Source organism: Anomaloglossus baeobatrachus, chromosome 1, assembly GCF_048569485.1.
Source record: "Anomaloglossus baeobatrachus isolate aAnoBae1 chromosome 1, aAnoBae1.hap1, whole genome shotgun sequence".
Taxonomy (NCBI): domain Eukaryota; kingdom Metazoa; phylum Chordata; class Amphibia; order Anura; family Aromobatidae; genus Anomaloglossus; species Anomaloglossus baeobatrachus.
In genome coordinates, this window is record NC_134353.1 from 286,459,975 (window position 1) to 286,485,762 (window position 25,788).

The following is a 25,788-nucleotide window of genomic DNA, read 5'->3' on the forward strand; positions in this document are numbered from 1 at the left end:
TAAAGCTTGTTGAAATGTTGCAAAGCAGCCAATTAGCAAGCTTTTAGGCTGTGGGCAGTTCCAAAGCCATCACAGCCATGCCAAGTATTGGCATGGCTGTAATTAGCCAGGGAAATTATTTAGAAAAAAAAAAAGGAAGCAAAATGGTTAAAGACGGACACACTTATTAGTCTTCTTGCTGTAACATTGCTTCCAGGACCATTTATTACATCTCATACATATTCACTGCTTACCCCGCTTACCTTCTGTGATTACCTGCAGTCAGACTGGTGTCTTTGATTGGTTTCCCTCACAGAGGCTGTTTGTCTGCTCTAGTAAAACAAATTACATAGGGTGTCCCATATAGAAATACCCAGTGCAGATAAAGCATATGACTGCAGGCTACAGCCTCCAGTTGTGTGCAATATCTTGGCTGTGTATCAAAATGCAGATTTTTTTAATTATTTAAATAAATAATTGTAAAATAGTACTGTGGTCCACTCCCAATTTTGATATTCACCCAAGATAAAGCCGACAGCTGGGGGCTGGTATTCTCTTCTCAAGCTGGGGATTCCCATTGTCATTGGGCACTCCCAGCCTAAAAATACCAACACGCAGCTGACCAGAATTGTCACATTCATTAAATGTGATAATATCGGCACTTCACCCGGCTCATCCTGATTGACCTGGTGTGGTGGCAATCAGGGTAATAAAAGGGGTTAATGACAGCTGTGATTTGTCAGCTGCCAACAAGCCCTGTGTTAGTAATGGCGAGTGGTTTATGAGACCCCTTATTTATAATCCTGTAAGTGAAAAAAAAACACCAAAAAAGTCCTTAATTTAAAATAAAATACACACACCCTCTTTCACACTTATATTAACTCCAAAAACACCCTTGCAGATCTGATGTGATCCATACAAAGTCCCACAACGATTCTGGCTCTGCTACATACTGAAGTCGCAGCGTGCAGGTATATTAGAGAACATGACCGCCCACTGTGGCTTCAGGCAGACACTGACTGAGCAACAGTTGTGAGCAGTGATGTCTCTGACTTTAGCTGCAGTGAAAGCTGAAGGTTCCCACGGTCACCCACATGTGAATACAGGTAAACTCAAGTGAACGCATTGAACTCAGTCACTTTACCTCAGGTGAACTCATTGAGTTCAATGAGTCCTAAGTCTACTGTCAGAAAACGGAGGTCTTTTGGCCAAGAGATGCAGATTTGGTACTTGAATTTATACTCCAAATTCCTGCACCAAATTCACATCTTCAAGCAAAAAAATGCATCTAAGGCCCTGTGCGAACTGGAAAACGGGTCTGAAAGATTACTGCACCCGCGGTAAAAAAACGCAGTAAAAAACTGCGGCAAACCGCACCCGAAAACCGCATGTGGTTTGCCGCGGTTTTACCGTGGTATTGTTCGCGGTATTGCGGCGGTTTTGCCGCGTGCGGGTTGATACATATGTTTTATTGCATTCAATGCAATAAAGCACATTGAAGAAAAAAAAAATAATAATTTCCTTCTGAGATACATAGTAGATAGATAGATAAATAGAAAATTAGATAGAAGAATAGATAGAGGGATAGATAGATAGAGAGATAGACAGAAAGAGGACAGATTGCTGCATTTCTCCCGAGCGGTAATGTGAGTTCATATTACTGGCCGTGGGAAATGCCCTGTAATTACCTCTCTGCTGTCTCGCTGCGAGGCTGCATTCAGCGCTGTGTCAGTCGCGGCTGGATGCAAGCATCGGAGGACGTGGATTACGCCGGAGCTTTGTTTTGGGAGGGGTTAATAAAAGGGTGAACGAGGAGGCTTATTTGTGTTTTATTTAAAATAAAGGATTTTTCGGTGTGTGTGTTTTTTCACTTTACTTACGGGTTGATCATGTCAGCTGTCACATAGACGCTGCCATGATCAAGCCTGGACTTAGTGGCGGCGATCTGCCGCCATTAACTCCTTATTTCCCTGTCTGCCACCGCATCATGGCAACAGGAAGAGCTGGGGACACTCCGGTACTGCCACATAATGCATGCAACAGTCCCAGGGCAGCTGCGGGCTGATATTCTTGGCTGCAGGAGGGGGGGCATTAACCCTGTCCCTCGCCCTCCGGAGCCTGAGAATACCGGGCCGCCGCTGTGTGCTTACCTCGGCTGGACGGTAAAAATACGGTGGAGCCTACGTGTTTTTTTTTTCTATATTTCCGTTTGATTTCTATGTGTATTATATATGTCTGTGTGTGAGTGTGATCTGTGTGTATTGTATGTCTGTGTCTGATCTGTGTGTGTTTACTCTCTGCTCCGCTTCCTCTTCCTGTCATAATGACATCAGTTCCCTGCAAACCGCAGGCAGCGATGTACATTACCGCAGGTAAACCGCGAAATACCGGAGGGAATAACGCAGGAAAACGCAATGAATTGCACATATTTTGCTGCCTGCGTTATTCCCTGCGGGATTTCACGATTACACTGCAGTCAATGGAGTAAAATCCCGCAGCGACGTGTGGAAAAGAAATGACATGCAGCTGTCAAATTCAGCATAGTGCCCACAGCATTTTTTTTTCCCATAGGTTTTGCTGGTGATTCACTGCAGAGATGTTATGAACATTTTCTGCAGCGAAACATGCAGCAAAACCGCAGGAAATCCGCGGCAAAAACCGGCAAGTGCGCACAGGGCCTTAATGCGAGGCGATTTTGATGCATGTTTTTGTCAGGCGACACAGATTTGGTGCAGAATTATTATGCATAAAGTTCAGAATGAAATTTTCATCTCCTGGCAGAAAATCACACAAAAACCATGATTTTGATGCCGTTTTGGTGCGATTTTCTGGTTTTCTGCAAGTAGATGCAAATTTGGTACAGAAGTCTGATGCAGACATTTTTGCACACTATCTGCATCTCTTGGCAGAAAATCACATCTAAACTCAGTTTTTTTGCCAGAAAATGTAGACTTGGTGCTGAAATTTATACACCAAATTCCTGAACCAAATCTGCATCATTTAGTAAAAAAAAAAAAAGGCATCTAACCGTGTTGCTGTTTTGATGTGATTTTGATGGATTTTTTTTGCCTGGAGATACAGAATTGGTGCAGGAATGTCTAAAACCAAATGCTAGATTTGCACAGACTGCCTAATCCGGTAATCCAGCATTAAGTTTAATAACTTCATCTGAGGTGAGGTCACTGAGTTCAATGAGTTCACCTCAGGTCAGTTCACATCAGGTCATTGCTGTGATACCATGGGAATCTCCAAGTGTGAACTCAGTGACATCACTGCCTATAGCTGCGGCTCAGTAAGCTTGTCCCTGACAGTCACAGTGAGTGCTCACATTGTCTGTGATCACGCACTGTGATCTCAGATGTAGTAGAGCCGTGATCGTTATCGGATTTAGTTTGGATTACATCGGACTTGCAGGGATGTATTTGAGGGTTAATAAATTAGTGAAAGAGGCTGTGTTTTTTTTTCTTTTCTTATAGACCCCTATCCATTACCAATTCAGAGGTTGATAAGAGCTGACAAAGCACAGCTGACAAATCACAGCTGTCACTAACCATTTATATTACCCTATTGGCCACTGCACCAGGGCAATCGGGATGACACAGGTAAAGCATCGAAATTGTCACATCTAATGGATGTGATAATTCTGGGCAGTTGAAAGCTGCTATTTTTAAACTGTGGAGGGCCCAATAACTATGTACATGGGCCTCCCCAGGCTGAGAATACCAGTCCCCAGATTTCAGCATTATCTTGGCTTGGTATCAATATTGGGGAGGACCGCATGCTGTTTTTTAAAATTATTTATTTAAATAATTAAAAAAAGACACATGGGGTCCCTCTTATTTTGATACACAGCCAAGATATCCCACACAGCTGGGGGCTGCAGCCTGGAACCATCTGCTTTATCTGCATTGGGTATCAATATACGGGACGCCCTATGTAATTTTTTTAATTTATTTATTTTTACACTGTACTTGGGCAGACAGACAGCCTCTGGGAGGGCAACCAATCAAAGATGCCAGCACACAACCAGTCTGACTGCAGACAATCACAGATATTGTCACAGGTGGGGAAGCAGTGAATATATATGAGATGTGATAAATGGTCCTGGAAGCAGTGTTACAGCTGTGCCGCAGAGAATGGTAAGTATCTGTAGTAAGTCTGTGTTTAGTGTTCAGCACCGAACACGAGGTATTGGTACAGACCCCGAACTTTAGAGTCTGGGTTCGCTCATCCCGAATATCGACTTACCACCACTAGCTAGAATATGTATCTTGACTTTACCTAATTTGTTTTTTTGTTTGTTTTTTTAAATGTTAGCAATTTTTTTTTTTATGCTCCCCTACTGCACATATGTACCGCCCCTGCAGCGGTCGAACTGCTCAAATCCGGGTGTCACTACTCGTGGCTCGAGGGTCTCCGGACTCGGGGTGCAGGGTCACTCTAGAACATGAAGGGGGTCTATTTACAAGGGAGTATTAGATAGTTTGTGACGCCACCCGTGGTGTGCGGTAATAGAGAGTACCGCCGCTACCGTTGGGAGTATCCGGGGTGATGGACTGGGGCAGCCAGATGATGTTACCCTCCATGGGTAGGGAAGGCCCCGGGACTCTGGATAGTAGGATGGATTGCAGGGGAGTGTGGGCTCGTTGGGGTAAGGGGTGATCAGGTACTCACTCAGAAGGAAAGCAGATGCTGACAATGTAGTAAATCAAGTCTCTGGGTGCCGCTGCCCTCTTGGGGGAGCTCGTCCGGGTTCCGTCCCCTGCAGTACTGCATGATGGTCCGGAGCACACCTCTAATCACAGACTTTAGTAGTCCAAGTGGCCCGTAGCTTGAAGCTGTCCGAGCCCCACTCCCCACTTTTTGGTGTGAAGGAGCTGTGCTCTCAGGAGCTCATGCTTGCGATTTCAGTGGGCTGCTTTGGTTGGAAAGCCATATCCCCCTTGTTGCGCTAGTGCACCCGATCTCTGAGCTTCATGGGGACAGTCCATAAAGGCCCTATCCTCCGCAGGTTAATTGCCGGGTTGCTTGAAGCCTCTGCCCGACCTAGGGTCCAGTACCCCAACATGCTTTCTGTCGTCCCAGACCGGCTATTGTACTTGAGCTGCTGACTGTCCTCCAAGACTAGTCCAGGCACCCAGTCCCAATATCTCGCGATCGGGTCTTCGACTCCTCAGGGTCCAGACCACCATCTGAAACCCAATCTACTTCTCCCCTGGGAGCTCCAACTCCCATCTTCCCTCAAGCTCCTCACTGCTCAAGGGCTCTCACTCGACTAACTTGTCACCTCCCACCTCCCTGCCTGAGCTCTAGGTGGGCGGCCCTATTCCAGCTCAGCAGCCCACTGGTGTGCCTGACAGGGTGTGGTACGAGGTGTGATTGGGATTTTGGATACTGATGGAGGCAGTGCTGCATGTTGGGAACCCAGAACCAAGAGGGGTTGAGTCCTGCACTGAAAGATAAACAGCGTGCAGTACACTGTGAGACCTGACTAGTCCAGGGGCGTCACACATACACAAGTCAATACTTACTTTTATATTTGGGGAATGTGAATCAAAGAATCACATAACAAATAAAATATGTGAATGTTTCTGGTTACAGACAGCAACCTTTGCCTATTTACATAATATGCCAGTGACGGCTTTTCATACCTTAGGCCACTTCACAGTTTAACCTGCAGTTACATTACTACTATTTTTTAATTATTGTTTTAAAAGCAAATCAAACGCTTCACAAATTTTGTAACATTAAATTTATGCCCAAAAAAATGTGGAAAAGGATATTTTGGAAGCCAGTTCTTCAAATAATTCTCATTATGACTTCTCTAGATCATTTAACAGGCTATAGAAAAGTATTGCGGCTCTTGGCTTTTACAGAAAAATATTGAAACAGAAATCTCATTAAGAGCAAATCTCTCTGTAAAGAAATGTACTGATCAAAACTCCTGCTCTCTTCTCTAGTGGTGCTGACTTCTGGTCGGGCAATAGGTTACATCAATGTGAAAATATAAATGTAATTAAAAACAGAAAGGTTACTGGGGACGCTCCACCATGATTCATTTGAATGGTCTATCAGCCCTTCATTGTTTCAGATTTATTTTTGGAGCTGATTCTTATAAAATGACAACAGTGACTGAATGCTATTATGTACAGTGCTATACTTTTGCATAACACTGAGGTCGCTAGGAGAAATGTGTGCAACACGCTGTATTGCCTATTGAACATACCCTCAGGCATTCTGAAGTAATGAAGCTTGAACATAATGTGCAGGTTTTATATATGTGCCGCCTGCACCTCATGGAAGGAAATCCATTTTATAAGCAACAATTTGAAAACTGGATGTTAACACAAAATGTAGGTATGAATACATACTGATATACAGTACAGACCAAAAGTTTGGACACACCTTCTCATTCAAAGAGTTTTCTTTACTTTCATGACTCTGAAAATTGTAGAGTCACATTGAAGGCATCAAAACTATGAATTAACACATGTGGAATGAAATACTTAACAAAAAAGTATGAAACAATTGAAAATATGTCTTATATTCTAGGTTCTTCAAAGTAGCCACCTTTTGCTTTGATTACTGCTTTGCACACTCTTGGCATTCTCTTAATTAGCTTCAAAAGGTAGTCACCGGAAATGGTTTTCACTTCACAGGTGTGCCCTGTCAGGATTAATAAGTGGGATTTCTTGCCTTATGAATGGGGTTGGGACCATCACTTGTGTTGTTCAGAAGTCTGGTGGATACACAGCTGATAGTCCTACTGAAGAGACTGTTAGAATTTGTATTATGGCAAGAAAAAAGCAGCTAAGTAAAGAAAAATGAGTGGCAATCATTACTTTAAAAAATGCAGGTCAGTCAGTCCGAAAAATTGGGAAAACTTTGAAATTGTTTCCAAGTGCAGTGGCCAAAACCATCAAACGCTACAAAGAAACTGGCTCACATGAGGACCGCCCCAGGAAAGGAAGACCAAGAGTCACCTCTGCTGCGGAGGATAAGTTTATCCGAGTCACCAGCCTCAGAAATCGCAGGTTAACAGCAGTTCAGATTAGAGACCAGGTGAATGCCACACAGAGTTCTAGCAGCAGACACATCTCTAGAACAACTGTTAAGAGGAGACTTTGTGCAGCAGGCCTTCATGGTAAAATAGGTGCTAGGAAACCACTGCTAAGGACAGGCAACAAGCAGAAGAGACTAGTTTGGACTAAAGAACACAAGGAATGGACAATAGACCAGTGGAAATCTATGCTTTGGTCTGATGAGTCCAAATTTGAAATCTTTGGATCCAACCACCGTGTCTTTGTGCGACGCAGAAAAGATGAACGGATGGCCTCTGCATGCCTGGTTCCCACCGTGAAGCATGGAGAAGAAGGTGTGGTGGTGTGGGGGGGCTATGCTGGTGACACTTTTGGGGATTTATTCAAAATTGAAGGCATACTGAACCAGCATGGCTACCACAGCATCTTGCAGCGGCATGCTATTCCATCCGGTTTGTGTTTAGTTAGACCATCATTTATTTTTCAACAGGACAATGACCCGAAACACACCTCCAGGCTGTGTAAGGGCTATTTGACTAAGAAGGAGAGTGATGGGGTGCTACGCCAGATGACCTGGCCTCCACAGTCACCAGACCTGACCCAATTGAGATGGTTTGGGGGTGAGCTGTACCGCAAAGTGAAGGCAAAAGGGCCAACAAGTGCTAAGCATCTCTGGGGACTCCTTCAAGACTGTTGGAAGACCATTTCCAGTGACTACCTTATGAAGCTCATCCAGAGAATGCCAAGAGTGGGCCAGAACTACTCTAATGTGAGTTACAAAATATGAAATATGCAATGCATTATGTGTTGTAATGTGCATACACTGAGGACTGATAAATGTACATTCTGGATGGAAGTGAGGGAGGAGCCGCCTATCTCAGTGCTGAGACTTTTTGTGAACTGATATCAACCAGTTGTAATGATTGCCAGGCAAGCATTGGATTAGTGCAGCCGATGCACCAAAGGTACCGATCACTGGCCTGGAGGAGACGATAGAATGACTATTACTAAAGCTAGCATTGTCATAATAAATATGGTGATAGCAGAAAACCAGGGCTACTAAGCTGACCCTCATGCTATCCCTAGTCTTAGGGATACCAGTAAAGGTAGAGATGCCTGAGTCTCCTTCCTGTCCCTACTCATGAGCAGCCCTGATCTGAAAACCCATCCCTCAGGGAGGACCAGGACAGGAGTGAGATTAAACCTACAAAAATAGACAGACAGGGAAAACCAAAACTCTGTCATACAGCACGCACGCACAGAGGTATAAGATAAAAAAAGATAATGAGGAAAATAAGGGCAGGGAGGAAACAACAAGAAGACAGGTCAACTTCACACCCACTCCAGGCAAAAATAAACACTTTCCAGATAGTCTGGGACACCAAAACACACAGACCAACACAGTATAAAGTATATCTGCATAGGTAGAAAATTTCATTCAACTTAAATATGAGAGGAGCAGATTTGATTGGCTGCATCACAACATGTAATCACAGGAGCCGAACAAGCAGGCTAACTCTTGCTAGCCAGACTATGACTGAACACACAGCAGGTCAACACCCGAGCCTGCCTGTGTTGATCAGAGGCACTAGAAAAACCACTGAGCGGAATGTCTGAATCTGCAATGTGAATAGTACCTGATGCCACCATGACAGTTGGTGAAGTTCATGCAAAACTCTGTCTCACACTTGAGGTGGCGATAGACACACATGTAGGTAGGTAGCTGTAAGAGGAAAGCCCCAGGGGATTAACTGTTCCTCAGCAGCTGGCCCCATGTACACAAACAGTCTCTGGTTGGGGAAGCAGCAGCAGTGGATATTATAGCAGGTGGCCATCGTGGATACTTGCAGTAGCAGCAGCGGATATCATAGCAGGCAGCTGGCATGGATACTTGCAGCACTAGATATCAAAGGAGGCTGCCGGTTGGGATACCTGCAGCAGTGAAGGCAGATATCGTAGCAGGTGGATGGTGTTTCTGAATGAGAGGTCCATCTGCTGCAGAAAACATTCCCCAAACCATGACACTTTCTCCACCACCTTTTACTGAATTGTTAACACACTTTGGGTTAGGTCGATTGGCCAGTTTGTCGATGAAAATAATGTTTCCCATCAGACCCTCATAAACTAAACTTGCTTTCATGACTAAAATGAACTGTGGATCACTTTTCCTTTGTCCACAGAACATGCTGCTCACCAAAGTTGAATCTAGTCTTTTGATTCTTTCTGCTTATTAGAGGCTTGGTCACTGCAGAAAGGGTTTACTGCTGTTTACCGTCATGACACTGTATGATGAGACAGATCCTAACCCTGTTCAGAGCTGAACTGGCGAGCAATTCTACTGCAAGTGTTGAAACAATTACTCATGGAGATTCTCCACATTATCCTGTCCTCTCTTGCATTTGTCTTTCTAGGGTGACCAGCCTTCTTGTTTGTGATGTTGTAAAAATGCAATATTCTCAAAATCACAATCAATTGGCCTTCATCTGGACAACCTGCTGTCAAAGCTTCCAGTCACTTTGGAATGGCACACCATTTTTGTAAAGTCAATGCAAACTGGAGAGTTAGGCTGCCAATTAAATAGGGTTTGTAAGATAATTAAGGAAAGTAGAACCAGGTACCAGATTAACACTAATATCTTGCAGGTTCGGAAAGTGTTCTATAATTTTGATCAGTGTTCTTTTTCATCTATCTCATTTACATTTTTATTATGTGCTTTTGAAAAATTCAATTTATAACGTTTTGTGTGTGTCTAAGTCGAAAAACATGTCATGAACCCAGGTTTCAGAAGATGGAGGACAAAGATGGCCAAAAGAAGAGGAGCTGGTACTGGAGAATGGAGACATCCATCCAACCAGTCTGCACCACACCGCCCTGCCCCTTAGATCAGTGTTATGAAGGGAATTTTACATTCTACACAGCGGCCTGGGCTCTTATATATAGCATATTAGAATGCTGCATATAAGAGCCCACTGGTGGTGGCCGCAGCTTATAGTTGCCAAACTGGGGACAGGTTCCCTTTAGTAACTTGGTACATTCTGCAAATAAAGAGCTCAAGACCTGGATATCCACAGAAGACAACAGTAATGGAGAAAAGCAGAATCCTTTACATGGTGAAGAAAACCCCCTTCAACTTCCCCTCAAGTGAAGAACATTCTTCAGGAAGTACTGTAGGTGTTTCAGTTTCTAAGTCTACCATAAAGAGAAAACTTCATGAGAGCACAGAGGGTTCACCACAAGATGCAAATAATTAATCAGGCTTAAAATTAGAAAGCCAGATTAGACTTTGCCAAAAAAACATCTATATAAGCCAGCCAAGTTCTGGAGAACCATTATTTGGACAGATGAAGCTAAAATCAATCTGTAACAGAATAATGGTAAGAAGAAAGTATGACGAAGGCTTATAACGGAGTCGGGCTAGGCCGCCCGTGACAACACAGCCAACGGCCCGGCTACGAGAAGGTTAACCACCTGCCCCGTGGGGTGCTACAAATGCATTTCAAAAACTTAAGGCAAGACTTAATGGAAAAACACCCACAAGCAAGCAACTACAGTAAAGGCATGGCAAAGTATCACAAAGGAGTATACCCAGTGTTTGGTGATGTCCATGGCTTCCAGACTTCAGGCAGTCATTACCTGCAAAGGATTCTCTACAATGTATTAAAAATAAACATTGTATTTATGGTAAAGTAAATTTGCCCAATTACTTTTGAGCCCCTGAAATGAGAAGGCTTTATAGAAAAAAGGCTTTAACTCCTAAACATTTCACAGGTTATCATTGTTCAACCCTTTAATTAAACCTGAAAGTCTCCACTTCAATTGGATATCAGTTGTTTAAGTTTAAATAAAAATTAGCTGCATGAAGAGCCAAATCACACAGCTTCAGTCACTGTCCAAATATTTCTGGACCTAGCTGTAATTCTATTGAAACTAGTATGCCATCTTAGGAAGAAATAAAGTTCATACTCCTGTATGATACCCTCATAACCAACACAAAAGACAAATTAAGATATAATTACAGTGGGTAGTTTCTAGGAAAATGTAATGTAATTATTAAAACAAACAGTAACATTCTACTTTGAGAGTACTAACTTATATATACTTTGTACACTAGTATAGTAAAGTTTATTGAAGTTACAATATTTTGGTAATGGTTAAGCAGACCATTTTTACAAAGTATTTTGTAATATTTTGGAAAGGCTTAAACTGGAAGCAAAATGTTTGTAGTTACAAAAAGTGCAACCGTGACCGGGTACACGGAGAAGAAAGGCTATCAATGCCAGAGCCAGGTTTTAACTGAATGTATCATGGCAGAGAAAGCCACCGACTCCCCGCACTGCATTGGCTATACAAGCCTCAAGCCTATGAGAGACCGGAAGCTCATATCACCGTGACCTTCGCAGGTGGCACGTGATGTCAATGCAATACATCCCCTGCCTCCCCTCACTGGCAATGGAGCATGAAGAGAAAGCTGATTTTTGTGGGAGTGGGGACAGGTGAGAATAGTTATTTATATTTATTTTAAATGTGTTGGAAAATAGCACCAGGATGGGGAATAATATTATAGATGGGGGCTAGAACATCAGGCATTATTACAGGATGGAGACCAGGACGAAGGACAGTATTAGAGGATGGAGACCAGGACTGAGGACATAACTATAGGATTATGGCCATTATTTTAGGATGGCGGCCAGGTTGGTGGACATTTTTAAAGGATGGGGACATTATTATAGGATGGGGGCCAAGATGGGTAATATTAAGAAAAAGACCAAAAAGGGTGAAATTAATACAGGATGGGGGGCATGATTGCTGGATGCAGCCAAAATGGGAGACGTTATTGTAAAATTGATGACACCATTTTCCTGTAGGAGCCAGAATGAGAATCATACATTATTACTTTAGTTAATGATGAAGGACATAATTAATGCATAGGGCCAAATAAGGGACATTATTATATGGGGTCACATTTGGGACACAATTATTGCATAGGTTCCAGAATGGGTAACATTATTAATGCACAATGGGGGGCACTAATAATATTAACCATTGTGGACCACACATTATAAATTTGTAACATTATAAATTTGTAACATCCCAATTGTATTGAGACATAAAAGGTTATTACTTTATGATACTAATGCATTCTTGCAACTGGATAGGGAGAATGTGGCATTTGAGTACAAAGATGGAAATTACTACTGAATGAGAACACAAAACTATTTTAGTATTAAACAGGGGCCACAAAAGAGAACATATGTATAACCTCTTCCCACCGATGCCAATTTCCATTATTTGTTTTGTTTTTAATTTCCCTTCTTCCAAGAAACATAATTGTTTTATTTTTCTGTCCACATAGCCATATAAGGACATATTTTTGGAGAACAAGTTGTACTTGAAAATGACACTATTCATTTTATTATGTGATACACTGGAAAGTGGGCAAAAAAAATTCCAAGTGCGTTGAAATTGCAAAAAAAGTGCAAATCCACAATGATTTTTTTTTGTTTTTGATTTACAATGTGTACTACTCCTGCACTGCTGTGTGCTGCTGTACGCTGCTCCTGTAGCCTCCCTGGGCCGCTCATTATTGCTCATTTCATATGCACTGCTTTCACCGCCCACCAGCTGGCCTGGTCTCTCTGATTAGTTGCAGCCAGACACGCCCCCAGCCTGTGTGACAGCGTCAGCCTGCAGCCAATCATCGTTCATCTCAGCTCATTAATTTTGCACTCACAAAGGGCAGTCATGCTGCTCTATGGTCGCTCGCTGTAAGATTCAGATGTAGCAGAGCTGAATCGCTATGGGATCTCATTTTGATTACTGTACATCGGACCTGCAGGTCCGTGGTTAATAAAGTAGTGAAAGAGGGTGCTTTTTTTGTATTTTATTCCAAAAAAGGATTTTTTTGGTGTTTGTATTTATTTACTTCCACTTACAGATTAGTGATGCAGGATTCTCAGACACCTGTGCCATCATTAATCTACGGTTTAGTAGCAGCTGTGCGTTGTTATTAACCCCTTATTACCCTGATTTGCACCACACCAGGGCAACGGGAAGAGCCAAGTAAAGCACCAGGCTTGTAACAGCTAATGGATGCAAAACGTTCGGGCGTTTGGAGGCTGATATTTTTAGGCTCGGTCTCTCCAGCCTGAGAATACCAGCCCCTAGCTGTCAGGCATCATAATTGGGGAGGACTGCATGTCATTTTTTAAAATTATTTATTTAAATAAAATAAATTAAAAAGGCCGCATACGGTTCCTCTTCTTTTGATACAAAGCCAAGATAAGCGCAGAGCTGGGGTTGTAGCCATGGGCTTTATCTGTGCTCGGTAGCAGAATACGGGGGGTGACCCTGCACCAATTGTTTTATTTATTTACTTGTATATCATGATACTGTTAGTAGATACTACAGTGTACAAGCTCCTTCCAGATATGATGTAATTTCAACATGCCCCTTATCACATGATAGGGGCATGTTCAAAATGCCATCCAACGTTTCCAGCCAGAATAAATGTTCTTTTTCTAAGTGCACGTGGACATGGAGATAATATAATAGAAGCGGGCATAATAATAGTAATTATTATATTATCATAATAATAGCAATAATTATAATAGAAGCGGGCATCTGGGGGTGAGACCTCCATATAGGGGGATGCAGTGGGTGGACGAAAGGAAACATTGCGATGCCCCCCAACCAAGCGCGTCACACATATTAACCTGGAATGTGCTTATACATTTTAGGCTCATGGTAAATGCTAGAGTGTATGGGCTCCTTCAGTTACACTACTTTCCCTGCCCAACTGCTGTCCTGACGCCTGTGATTGGATGCAGTCATCTGACACGCTGACACTCAGGGTGGGGTGCATCTGACTGCGCGTTTGACTGTAATTAGCAGCCGAGGAAGTGAATGCGAGGCCTGGGAGCAGTGAACAGCCATGCTAGAGCCTTGGTAAGTCCACTGCTTGCACTCCCATTCCTCTATCCTTTCTACCACCATTTTTAATCTCCAGAATCTAATCCCCATAGACTTATATGGGGGCTGGATTTCAGACCGGATCCAGAATGTTTAAAAAGAGAACAGGGACCTGCCGGTCTCGGTTTTCTGCGAGACCGCCCAGCTCTGGTTGTGATCAATTAACAAAAGAAAATATGATCAAAATACATATGCAAATGTATCAATATGCATATTATAGTGCTGTACTGCTGGAATGATGTCAGTCTTGACATACGTTTTGTAACAATTCCTACATATGGGGTTGGTGCTATCCAAGCAGGGAACTACATAATTACAAATCTGCTTCCAATCAGATATGACCAACAAAGTGTGCAGCGTCATTAAATAAATCACACTCACCAATTGTGTTATGGATCATGTGTCATAATGATCATGTGAAGCAAAAAAAAATCAATCAATCAGGGTACTGTACAAGAACAGAGAGTGCACACAAATATGAAGAGAATTTTACCGCAGATTAGCCTGATTATAACTCAGAGAGGTGTGACTTGTTAGGTGCAAGCAGGGAAGAGAGGTACAAGAACAAACCTTTATGTTGATCTTAGTCTGTATATTAGCAATAGAGATGAGCCACCACCCTAGTGTTTGAGTTCGGTTCGTCGTACGGCGCGTGTCAAACACATACAAACATGCACAAAAATGAATGCACACACATATTATGCTCACCTTACCTTCCGTTCCATTGCCGGCCTCCCTCGTCGCGATGGTTACCCGATACACATCCTGTAGTGGCGAACTACGTGTATCGGGTAACCATCGCGACAAGAGAGGAACTTCCTCTTTCAGACACTACTCAAAGGCAGCGCGCTAGCCAATCAGAGGCAAGTGGCTCCTGCCTTTGACGTCAGCACTCTGGCAGCGGAAGTTCCGGCATCGGTCGCGATGGTTACCCCATACACATCTTGTACCGGCGAACTGCAAGTCCCAGGAGGCCGGCGATGGAATGGAAGGTAAGGTGAGCATAATATGTGTGTGTGTGTGTGTGTGTGTGTGTATGTTTGTGTATGTTTGTGTGTGTTTGTGAGTGTTTGTGTGTATTTGTGCATGTGTGGAATGGCACAATAGGGGACCAGGAAGGGACATTTAACAAGTTGTCGAAGGAATTGTCTGCATTGCAATGATTTCCTATGGGAAATCTTGCTTTGCTAAACGAGTAATTTGGTTTACAAGCACACTCCCAGACCGGATTGTTCTCGTTAACCAAGGTTCCACTGTATTAACATTGAATAACAGTATTACTGTGAAAAGCCAGTTATTCTTTGGTGATCAAACCGTTATCGAACATAACCTCGAACTGTCGAACTTGAAGGTGAGTGTTTGCGTTTGTCGAATGACTCAAACATCGCCAAAAACAGGTTGAATTTGAGATTGGTGAACAGTTCGATTCGAACACTGCTCATCTCTAATTAGCAATAAGTATGCATTTACTATACTTTCTGAAAAATCTTACAATTCTGGGACTCTAACTTCTTAACTCAGACACATCTGATTATGAAACATTGTCATATGTGATCAGACTGCCAATATCACACAAGTATCAGACAAATGCAAGAAAAAAACTATAAAGTATGCTAAAAGTAAAAAATCTATGATAGAAATGGTAATTATATACCATATGATTCAGTATGACAATAAATATGCTACAGCAAAGAGTGTTTCATTAGGGAGGAGGTATTAATCTGCCTAATGACGTCAGTTATGATGGAGAACGCAAGAGCATACTGTGATCTGGAATATTGCTAAGGAAACAAAGCATGTATACTTTAGTACTAGATAGTGGAACATGACTCACAAAAGCTTGACCTTTCTTAGTGTCGTGACAAAACAATAAGTGATCAAATCTAAAGTTTGCCAGCTCTGTCCTTCTAAATGGAAAATTCGGACATCTGAACGTTCTATTTTATTCAAATGTATCACATTTAAAAGTGTAATATTGTAATAGATTGTGTATGTATGACAAAAAAGCCATTAGAGTTAGTGCTATTTATACTTTTTTTTCCCTTGAAACATAGCGCTAAAGACTTTCTACAAGCTGGATTTCTGCATATCATGGCTGGGCTTCTCGCTCAAACAACTTGAACACTATTCTAAAATGACAAGGAGTGATAATGCAGAAACAAAGCAATTTACAGATTGGTATCTGTGGTCTGGTGAAAAATTCAGTGAGGTATTTTAAGTACTCTGTAGAATAGACCTGGCTCAACCACCTAAGTTAGTTAGGTGCTCTGGAGAAAAATGACAGATCCTATATAAATGTACTCCGGCACACTAGTGAAAACATGAAAAAGAGTCCAGTATGGTGCTCAAAATTTTTTTTTTATTTTTTGTGTGTTCATATGCTGTCCAACGTTTCAACCCTGTGGGGGTTTTCTTCAAGGACTAGTTTTTATATACAAAGAAAAAAATAAAAAACAACAAAAAGTACAATGTCAGTTTCAATGTAATATACATGAATGGTTACATACTGGACACCATATATATGGGACATTTTTACTTATATTCCAATGGAAAGGTTATTATACATGTTGATATTATCCTGTTAACAGGATTTCTATGATCATAATTTATGTTTCCTTTCCTGTAACCATTCATGTATATTACATTGAAACTGACATTGTACTTTTTGTTGTTTTTTTATTTTTTTATTTGTATATAAAAACTAGTCCTTGAAGAAAACCTCCACAGGGTTGAAACGTTGGACAGCATATGAACACACAAAAAAAAAAAAAAAAAAAAAAATTTGAGCACCATACTGGACTCTTTTTCATGTTTTCACTAGTGTGCCGGAGTACATTTATATAGGTCTTTTAAGTAGTCTGTTACAGGATACCATCATTCAGGAGACCATGTTTCCTTTTGGAGAATACATACATTACACACTTTTTTCCAAGAAAGCATTCCCCAAAACTCCCATCTAGCTGAATGTCTTTAAGGAAAATAAAAAGTTTCAGAGTGTGTTGATGTGAGGCCAAGATCAAGGAAGGAATATGCACCTTTGCAAAATATTATATATATATAGTATATATATAGTATAAAGAAAAAATAAAAATCTATTTCTTGCATTAGTACCTATACTGTCTGTGTTCTTTATGAAAGAGTGTGATGAGCACCATGGTTAGCCATGTAAACGTGATGTAGTAAAGTAAAAAAATTGTTACTGTAATCAAGGCAGAAGATGCTGAATGGGAAAAAATAGTAAGTCAAGAAAGAGATGTCTGCATTAATTAATACCATATTTATAAAAACTAGTTACTAATTTTCATCAAACAAATATTTAGTACAAGCCCAGAGCAAAATATTTATTAGAAGTCACATTTCTATAATGTGTTCAGGAGGCTATGTGTGTGAGAAGAAGTGATTTAACAGTGTAATGGATCTGGGGCATCCCTACAATGAGGTTAGAGATGAGGAAAGCTAGGGATGTACCCAGCCGCATGGTGTTATCAGAGTTCACCATCTGTTTGAAGGATAGAAAAAAAAGAAGAAAAACACCCACTTATTCATTGCTATGGAGAGTGGCAGCACATAGGGTCTCCCATGGGTACTGGACTGTGTTTTAAGACTGCAGAAAAAGGGGGTGGATTCCGGCAACAAAAAAAAGTCTTCATTCAGGGAAAATATTCATCATTAAAATCCCATTTATTAGTGCTAATTAAAATCCATTACACATGCAGACATGGGGACGCACCAATAAACGGGATTTTAATGATGGATATTTTCCCTGAATGAAGACGGTTTTTGTTGCCGGATTCCACCCCCTTTTTCTGCAAGTTCTTCAGCCTTTGTTTTCCGTGCACTGTCTGGCTTCTTGCATGGATAGACTTTTATACTGAGTGGTGAGCTGTATAATCTTTTTTTTGTGTTTTAAGACTTTATTGTATATTCAGGAGACCATAGGACTGAATTGCAAAAAAAATGTCAAACAACAGTGAGAAATGGGGTATGAGAAAGGTGGGAGGATGTAGTGATGTTGTATAAGGATGAGTAAACACAAATGATAAAGTTTGGGGTCCGTACCGAATACCTTGTGTTCGGTCCTGAACTCCGAACACAGACTTTTGACTGTACATCCAGTTCCTGTTCAGGTTTGTCATCCAAATAAAGCTTGTTGAAAGGTTGTAAAAACAGCCAATCAGCAAGCTTTTAGGCTGTGGGCACTTCCAGAATCATAGCAGCCATGCCAAGTGATTGGCAAAGGAAATCACTGTAAGAAAAACAAAAAAATAGTACTTGAGCTACAAATGAAAGTTAAATAGTAGCAAGAGCAGGATAGCTATATATGCCATGTTTCCCAAAGGATCACGCTGCAGTCAGTCTCTTCCAAACCCACTAATTAATGTTCATGAATATTGAATATTCACTGCTCCTCCTGTCTACCTTCTGTGTCAGTGTCTGTGATTGGTTGCAGACTGATACACGCCCCTCACCCTGTGTCCGCATCTGTGATTGGTTGAAGTCTTTTTGCTCTATGGTAGTGTAAAAAGAGCTTAATACTTAAAAAATAATGTAGACTCCCACCATATTTTAATAACCTGCGCTGGTAAAACAACTGCAGCAGGCTGAAGATCCCATCATTGAGCTTTATCATGACTGGATACCAAAATATATGGGAAAAAAAGACATAGTCCATCGCATTTTTTATATCTATCCCTGATAAAGCAGACAGGTGGGGGCTCCTATTATCGGGTTAGGAAGGCCATGGATATTGCCCCCCCCCCCCCTCAGCCTAAAAATACTAGCCCACAGCTTCCCAGAATTGTCTCATCCATTAGATTTGACAATTCTGGGTTTTACTCAGCTCATCTTGATTGCCACCTCACCAGGTGACATAATTGGTTAATGACAGCTGTGATTTATCAGCTACCATTAAGCCCTAGATTTCACGCTAGGTACGGGGGAGTACCAATTGATGGAAAAATGTAAAGTAAACCTTGCATTTATGGAAGGGGGAGATGGGATCCCTGAATAAACCTACCACTGGCCCCTGGTGAAACTCACCACCCTAGATAGGTCCTGCACCTATGGGCCAAGCCGGACACCTGACCCTAGGAAGACCCTACAGCTGGGCTCTAGATGGGGATAAGCTCTTTGTGAATCCCACTAAAACACTAAAGAAGACACAGGGAGCACAGATGGGGAAAGTGCATGAACAACTTATCTCCAGATGCTTCAGGAAGAAGTTCATCAAAAAGCAGCAATGATCTTACAGATGAGTTCAAGCCACCAGCTTGCATCCAGAGCTTGTGAAGGAACTGAATATCAGCAGAACAAGTCCAGGGAAAATTAGAGTATTTTAACCCAAGGGGAAATACAGATGATTAGCAGCTGAAGGAAAAAGGAGCTCCACGGAGTCCTAAAGGGAAAAGGATGAAAACCCAGCAGAGGTGATACCTAGTACACTGAATACTAACAGCAGGAATAATATAAGCACTGTGAAATTCTATTGCCGGACACCACAGGACTGTCTGTCACACGTGACATATCCATGACACTACATTGGTAATGGCAGGCATCTATGAGACCCCCCATTACTAATTCTGTAGGCAAAAAGAAATAAAATGCAAACGCCAAAAAAATGTATTTGAAATAAAATACACATACCCACTTTCACCCCAATATTATCCCCCAAAACACCCTTGCAGATCTTACGCAATCCATATGAAGTCCCATGACAATCCAGTCACTGCCACATCCGGAGCCTGGAGAGAGAAACCTGTCCACTCTCTTCAGGCTCTGGGAAACACTGATAGCACACATGAGAAGCCCATGTTCTGGTTTGAACACCAAACTCTAGGTGTCTGGTATAAATCCTTTTTTAAAAAATTGAGTTAAATGAATAAAATTATACAGGGCTGGTTAGGCAGGGAATTTAATCATGCAGATGTGAATTCTGCTGGGTTGAAGAGCATTGGGGACCTAACAGGTTCCGTATCACAAGCATTTATAAAATGTTTAGTTTCCAACTCAGTAACCCGATGTTTCTTTTTCCTACCCAAACACCCACTAGCATTGCGGTAAAAAGAAAAACGTAAACTTCCCCAAACTATTTCCACATCTATGTCACAGGGAAGAACTATCTGTCCATGCTCATCCTTCCCATAAACTAAAACCATCATCGTTTAGCAATGATCCTTCTTCTGTAATTCAGCATTGATATATCCCCCCACTGAACTTTGATAACAGTGTGCGGCTAGGTACATGCCCAGCTTATCTCATCACTAACCTCATAGTAGGGATGCCCCAGATCCATTACACAGTTAAATGACTTCTCCTCAAACACAAAGCCTCCTGCACACTTTATATAAATTTGGCAACTAAATACTGTATATTACTTTGGGTATGTATTAAATATTTGCTTTATGACAAATGATAACATTTGTCCCAGTGTATCTCCTTAAGGATTGCTTTTATTCTATGTCATTTGTTTAACATTCCACATGTTTATTTTTTTGGCATTTTATTATTCATTATTTTTTTAACACTTTACCTATACTGAGCAGTCTGTACCGCATATTTAGCACTATGGTTATATCCTGATGAAGAGACAAGTGTGCCTTGAAACGTGTATATGACACACCATACGTTAATCTCAAGACTTTTGGACTCCTCTCTTCTTGTAATTCATGGCAACATAGAGGAACCACACATCACTCCATTCTACAATGTTGTCCATCTGAACTAGCCGTGTCTGACACTGAAGCTCAGACGCATTAAAGTAAATCCAAAGAAAATCCCTTTAAATACCACAACCCATGTTTTTTGGACACCAATGAAGTTTTATCAAAATGTAGTAAAACTAATTTATTTGTACCTTGAGTTTCTATGCCCAGCGATGCCTTTGCATAAGCTACTGCGATTTGCATTAAATCACATCAGGAATTCTAGAGGTACAGTAAGTATTCTTAACTCATGATTATCAGTTAATCAGTCCTTCATGCATTAATTATGACTTTCTATTAAGACCATAAAACATAATAATGTAAATATAAGACATTAATAATTCATGTTAATAAATATTTAGCATCACTTAATGGAAGCAGATCCTCTGTGGTGGTACAGTATATAGATTATGTTAGGAATATAGAAGATTTGGTAATGAATCACAAATATTTTTTGTAGGTTCACATGTGGCATTGTCAAAGTGTTTCCACTGCACATTGTCACATTTGTCTTTTAATAGAAACTCCGCCCCTCCCCCACCTGGCCAAAAAAAACACATAAAATTAAAAAAAATCTGTGTTGACAATATCAAACACCACTACCATATGGTTTAATCAGGGAAACTAAACCGATATCAATAAATTCTGAAATTCACAACAGGTGTTTTAGGACCTCATCATGCTGTTTACATTTTGACATAATAAGACCAAGATGACACTTAACAATTGATCAAGAGTACCTCTCCATTGAGAAGCTTCAAGCAGGATGTTCTCAGATGGAAGTGGCCACTGAGCTTTCATAGTGTGTCATCAGCAAGTTGCAACAGAGATACAGAGTTACTGGAAAAGTCACAGTAAGGCACTGATGCCCTTGTCTTGCTGGATTAGAAACCAGGTGGTCTTAATGCTGATCACTGATGAAAGTCGATTCATGCTGAGCAAAAATGATGTCCACCAATGATGTTGGAGATGTCAATGAGAGCGCTATGCAACAGCCACTGTGGTCACAAAACAAGCCTTTGGTGTTGGTGATTTTATTGTGTGGGCAGGTGTGTTTAGTCAATACACAACTGCCCTACACTTTGTGAATGGAATAGTCACAACCCCCTACTACTGGAATAACATCATTTTTCCGGTCATTGTGCTTCTGCATGAACAACACAGGCCTAATTTCATCTTCATTTATGACAATGCTCCAGCTCATCCAGATTGCATCATTAGGAAATGGCTACTGGAGACTGCGATTCCTCAAATTGAGTGAACTGCACTTTCTCCAGACTTGGGTCCTACGGAAACCTAAGGGATCAGCTGAGTCGCCATGTAGAGACTCGTAAGTCTGTAAACCAGAATCTGATGGCAGCCCTTCAAAAACAATGGAATGTCATGCCTCAACAGACAATAACTTAACTTGTGAACATATGAGGCTTTGTTGTCAAGCTATAGTTGATGCTCACGGCCACATGATAACTTATTGAGATATTGACTTTTCTGAGTTTACACCCAAAACAATTGTTGGCTTTTTTTTTCCAAAAAATTGTTTGAAATGAGGAAATCACCATTGCATGCTTTTACTTAACCCCTTCATCATCCAGTTTGTTTCAACTTCATGACCAAGCAAATTTTTTGATGACTAATTGCAGTTCATGATAATGATAAGTTTAGGATGATACTTTTTTGTGTTTTTTGGGGGGGAAATATCAGAAACTTGGTGAAAATTTTGCAGTTTAAAAACTTTTAATTTTTATGCCCATAATCCAGAAAGTTATGTCACACAAAATAGTAAATAAATAACATTTTCCATAAGTATAATGTCCATTAGCAGACTTTTTGAAACATCATTTTTTTGTTAGGATGTTAGAAGGATTCAAAGTTTATCAGCAATTTCTCATTTTTCAAACAATGTGCAATACAAGGTAATATTGTGGTACTGTGTTAGCCAGAAAAATCAATTGAAATTATATGCCCCAAGAATGGCAAAAGTATTTTAGGAGTGATACCTTTATAGGCTAACCAGAAAAAGTATATTAGCAAGCTGTTGTGATTTTGTGTCCGTAATTCATTTGTAATTCAGGCTGAAGAAGGAGCCTTGATGCTCTGAAAGCTTGCTAATATAACTTTTCTGGTTAGCCTATAAAGGTATCACTCCTAAAATACTTTTGTCATTCTTGGGACATAGTATTTCAGTTAATTTTTCCAACAAAATTTACAAACTATTTTTTAGGGAACACATCATATTTGAAGTGACTTTGAAACCCCTAGGTGACAGAAAATACCCAAAGTGACAGCATTCTAAAAATTGCACCCTTCAAACTGCTCAAAACCACATTTAAAAAGATTATTAACCCTTTTGGTGATTCACTAAAACTAAAGTAATGTTAAAGAAAAAAATAATATTTTACTTTTCCCACAAAAATGTTACTTTAGCCCCACATTTTGCTTTTTCACAAGGGTAACAAGAGAAAATGCATCATATGATTTGTTGTGCAATTTCTCCTGATTACACCGATACCCCAAGTGTGATGGCAGGGCTCTACTGTTTGTGCACATGGCAGGGCTCGGAATGGAAGGCGCACCATTTGAATTTTACAATTTTATCAAGCTTGAAAAAGCCCTTTTGGAGGGTGAAATGTCGCATATGTTTCTGATGGATTAAAGTTTATAGCGAATACCCCCTGGGATGCTGTCTGGATTTTTGGGAATTCAAAGTGAGTCCCTATGCCTTATTACAGCAATTTTTTATTTGTGAATTTTGTCTACATCACGTTTTTTCAGAGAGTTACATGTAATCCCTGATGTAAGGGCTCAGTGTAGAGCCCAGGATAAATTTGAGCTGCGGCTTACTGCGATCTTTGGGAGGCAGAATGAACAAATCACCAGCAGTTGAAGAATTGACTATTTGTTTATTTTTTACGCCGTATACTTTGCTGTATAAGTGATAGGGCGGCTTTATTCCTCAATGTGAGTATGATAACAGCAATACCAGATTTATATTTTTTTTATGTTTTACTATTATGACGCTATAAAACGCCTTTTACAAAATAAAGGTTTATGCATCGTCAAATTTTGAAGGCTATAATTTTTTATTTTTCTGCTGATAGAGCCATCTGATGGTTTGTTTTTTGTGCAATGAGTACCAGTTTTTGTTGGTACCGTTTTGTGCCACATAACATTTTTTGATCGGTTTGTATTCCGCTTTTTTTGAGGATAAATCAAGAAGAAACAACAATTCAGGATTTTTTTTTTACGCAGTTCACCATGTCATAAAAGTGACAAGACCATTTTATTGTTCAGGTTAATACGAATATATACAGTGCCTTGCGAAAGTATTCGGCTCCTTTGATTTTTTCAACCTTTTCCACATTTCAGGCTTCAAACATAAAGATAAAAGTTGTAATGTTCTGGTGAAGAATCAACAACAAGTGGGACACAATTGTGAAGTTCAACAAAATGTATTGCTTATTTTAAACTTTAAAGAAAAAAAAATGAAAACTGGGGCATGCAATATTATTCGGCTCCTTTACTTTCAGTGCAGCAAACTCACTCCAGAGTTTCATTGAGGATCTCTGAATGATCCAATGTTGCCTTAAATGATTGATAATGATAAATATAAGCCACCTGTGTGTAGTCAAGCCTCCTTATAAATGCATATGCTCTGTGATAGTCTCACTGTTCTGTTTAAAGTGCATATAGCATCATGAAGACCAAGGAACATAACAGGCAGGTCCCTGATACTGTTGTGGAGAGGTTTAAAGCCGGATTTGGTTACAAAAAGATTTCCAAAACTTTCAACATTCCAAGGAGCACTGTGCAAGCAATCATATTGAAATGGAAGGAGTATCATACTACTGCAAATCTACCAAGACCCGGCCGTCCATCTAAACTGTCATCTCAAACAAGGAGAAGACTGATCAGAAATGCAGCCACTCTGGATGAACTGCAGAGATCTACAGCTGAGGTGGGAGAGTCTGTCCATAAGACAACAATCAGTCATACACTGAACAAATCTGGCCTTTATGGAAGAGTGGCAAGGAGAGAGCCATTTCTCAAAGATATCCATAAAAAGTGTGAATTAAAGTTTGCCACAAGCCACCTGGGAGACACACCAAACATCTGGAAGAAGGTGCTCTGGTCAGATGAAACTAAAATCGAACTATTTGGGCACAATGCCAAACATATCGTAAAAGCAACACAGCCCATCACCCTGAACACACCACCCCACTATCAAACATGGTGGTGGCAGCATCATGGTTTGGGCCTGCTTTTCTTCAGCAGAAGATGGTTAAAATTGATGGGAAGATGGATGGAGCCAAATACAGGACCATTATTGAAGAAAATCTGTTGGACTCTGCAAAAGACCTGAGACTAGGACGGAGATTTGATTTTCAATAAGACAATGATCCAAAACATAAAGCAAAATCTACAATGGAATGGTTCACAAATAAACGTATCCAGGTGTTAGAATGGCCAAGTCAAAGTCCAGACCTGAATCCAATCGAAAATCTGTAGAAAGAGCTGAAAACTGCTGTTCAGAAATGCTCTCCATGCAACCTCACTCAGCTCGAGCTGTTTGCAAAGGAAGAATGCACAAGAATTTCAGTCTCTCGATGTGCAAAACTGATAGACACATACCCCAAGAGACTTGCAGCTGTAATCACAGCAAAAGGTGGCACTACAAAGTATTAACTTAAAGGGGATGTATAATATTGCATGCCCCATTTTTCAGTTATTTATTTTTTAAAAAAGTTTAAAATAAGCAATACATTTCGTTCAACTTCACAATTGTGTCCCACTTGTTGATTCTTCACCATAACACTAATGCTATGTGCTCATGTTGCGTACATTCACTGCAGAAATTTCTGCAGCGATCTGAAAAGCACATGTGCGCTTTAAATCGCTGCAGAAATGTCCGTAGTGGAAAAAAAAAAAAGCCGATTCCATGCGCTCTGCCTGCAGCTCCTCCCATAGACAGAGCAGGATCTGCCGGCAAAGCGCACGGAAGAAGTGACATGTCACTTCTTAGAGAGCAGCGCTTCGGCAGTAGCCGAGGCGCTGCGCTCTAAAACGCCACGTGCGCACGGCCCCTGCACAATCTCCATAGA

General features: G+C 40.9%; 1 protein-coding gene across 3 annotated transcripts in view; it reads right to left on the reverse strand.

The window, feature by feature from the left end:
• Window positions 1-25,788, reverse strand: part of BANK1 (B cell scaffold protein with ankyrin repeats 1) — a 1,061,267-nt gene that overhangs the window by 500,176 nt on the left and 535,303 nt on the right. The window lies entirely within an intron of this gene.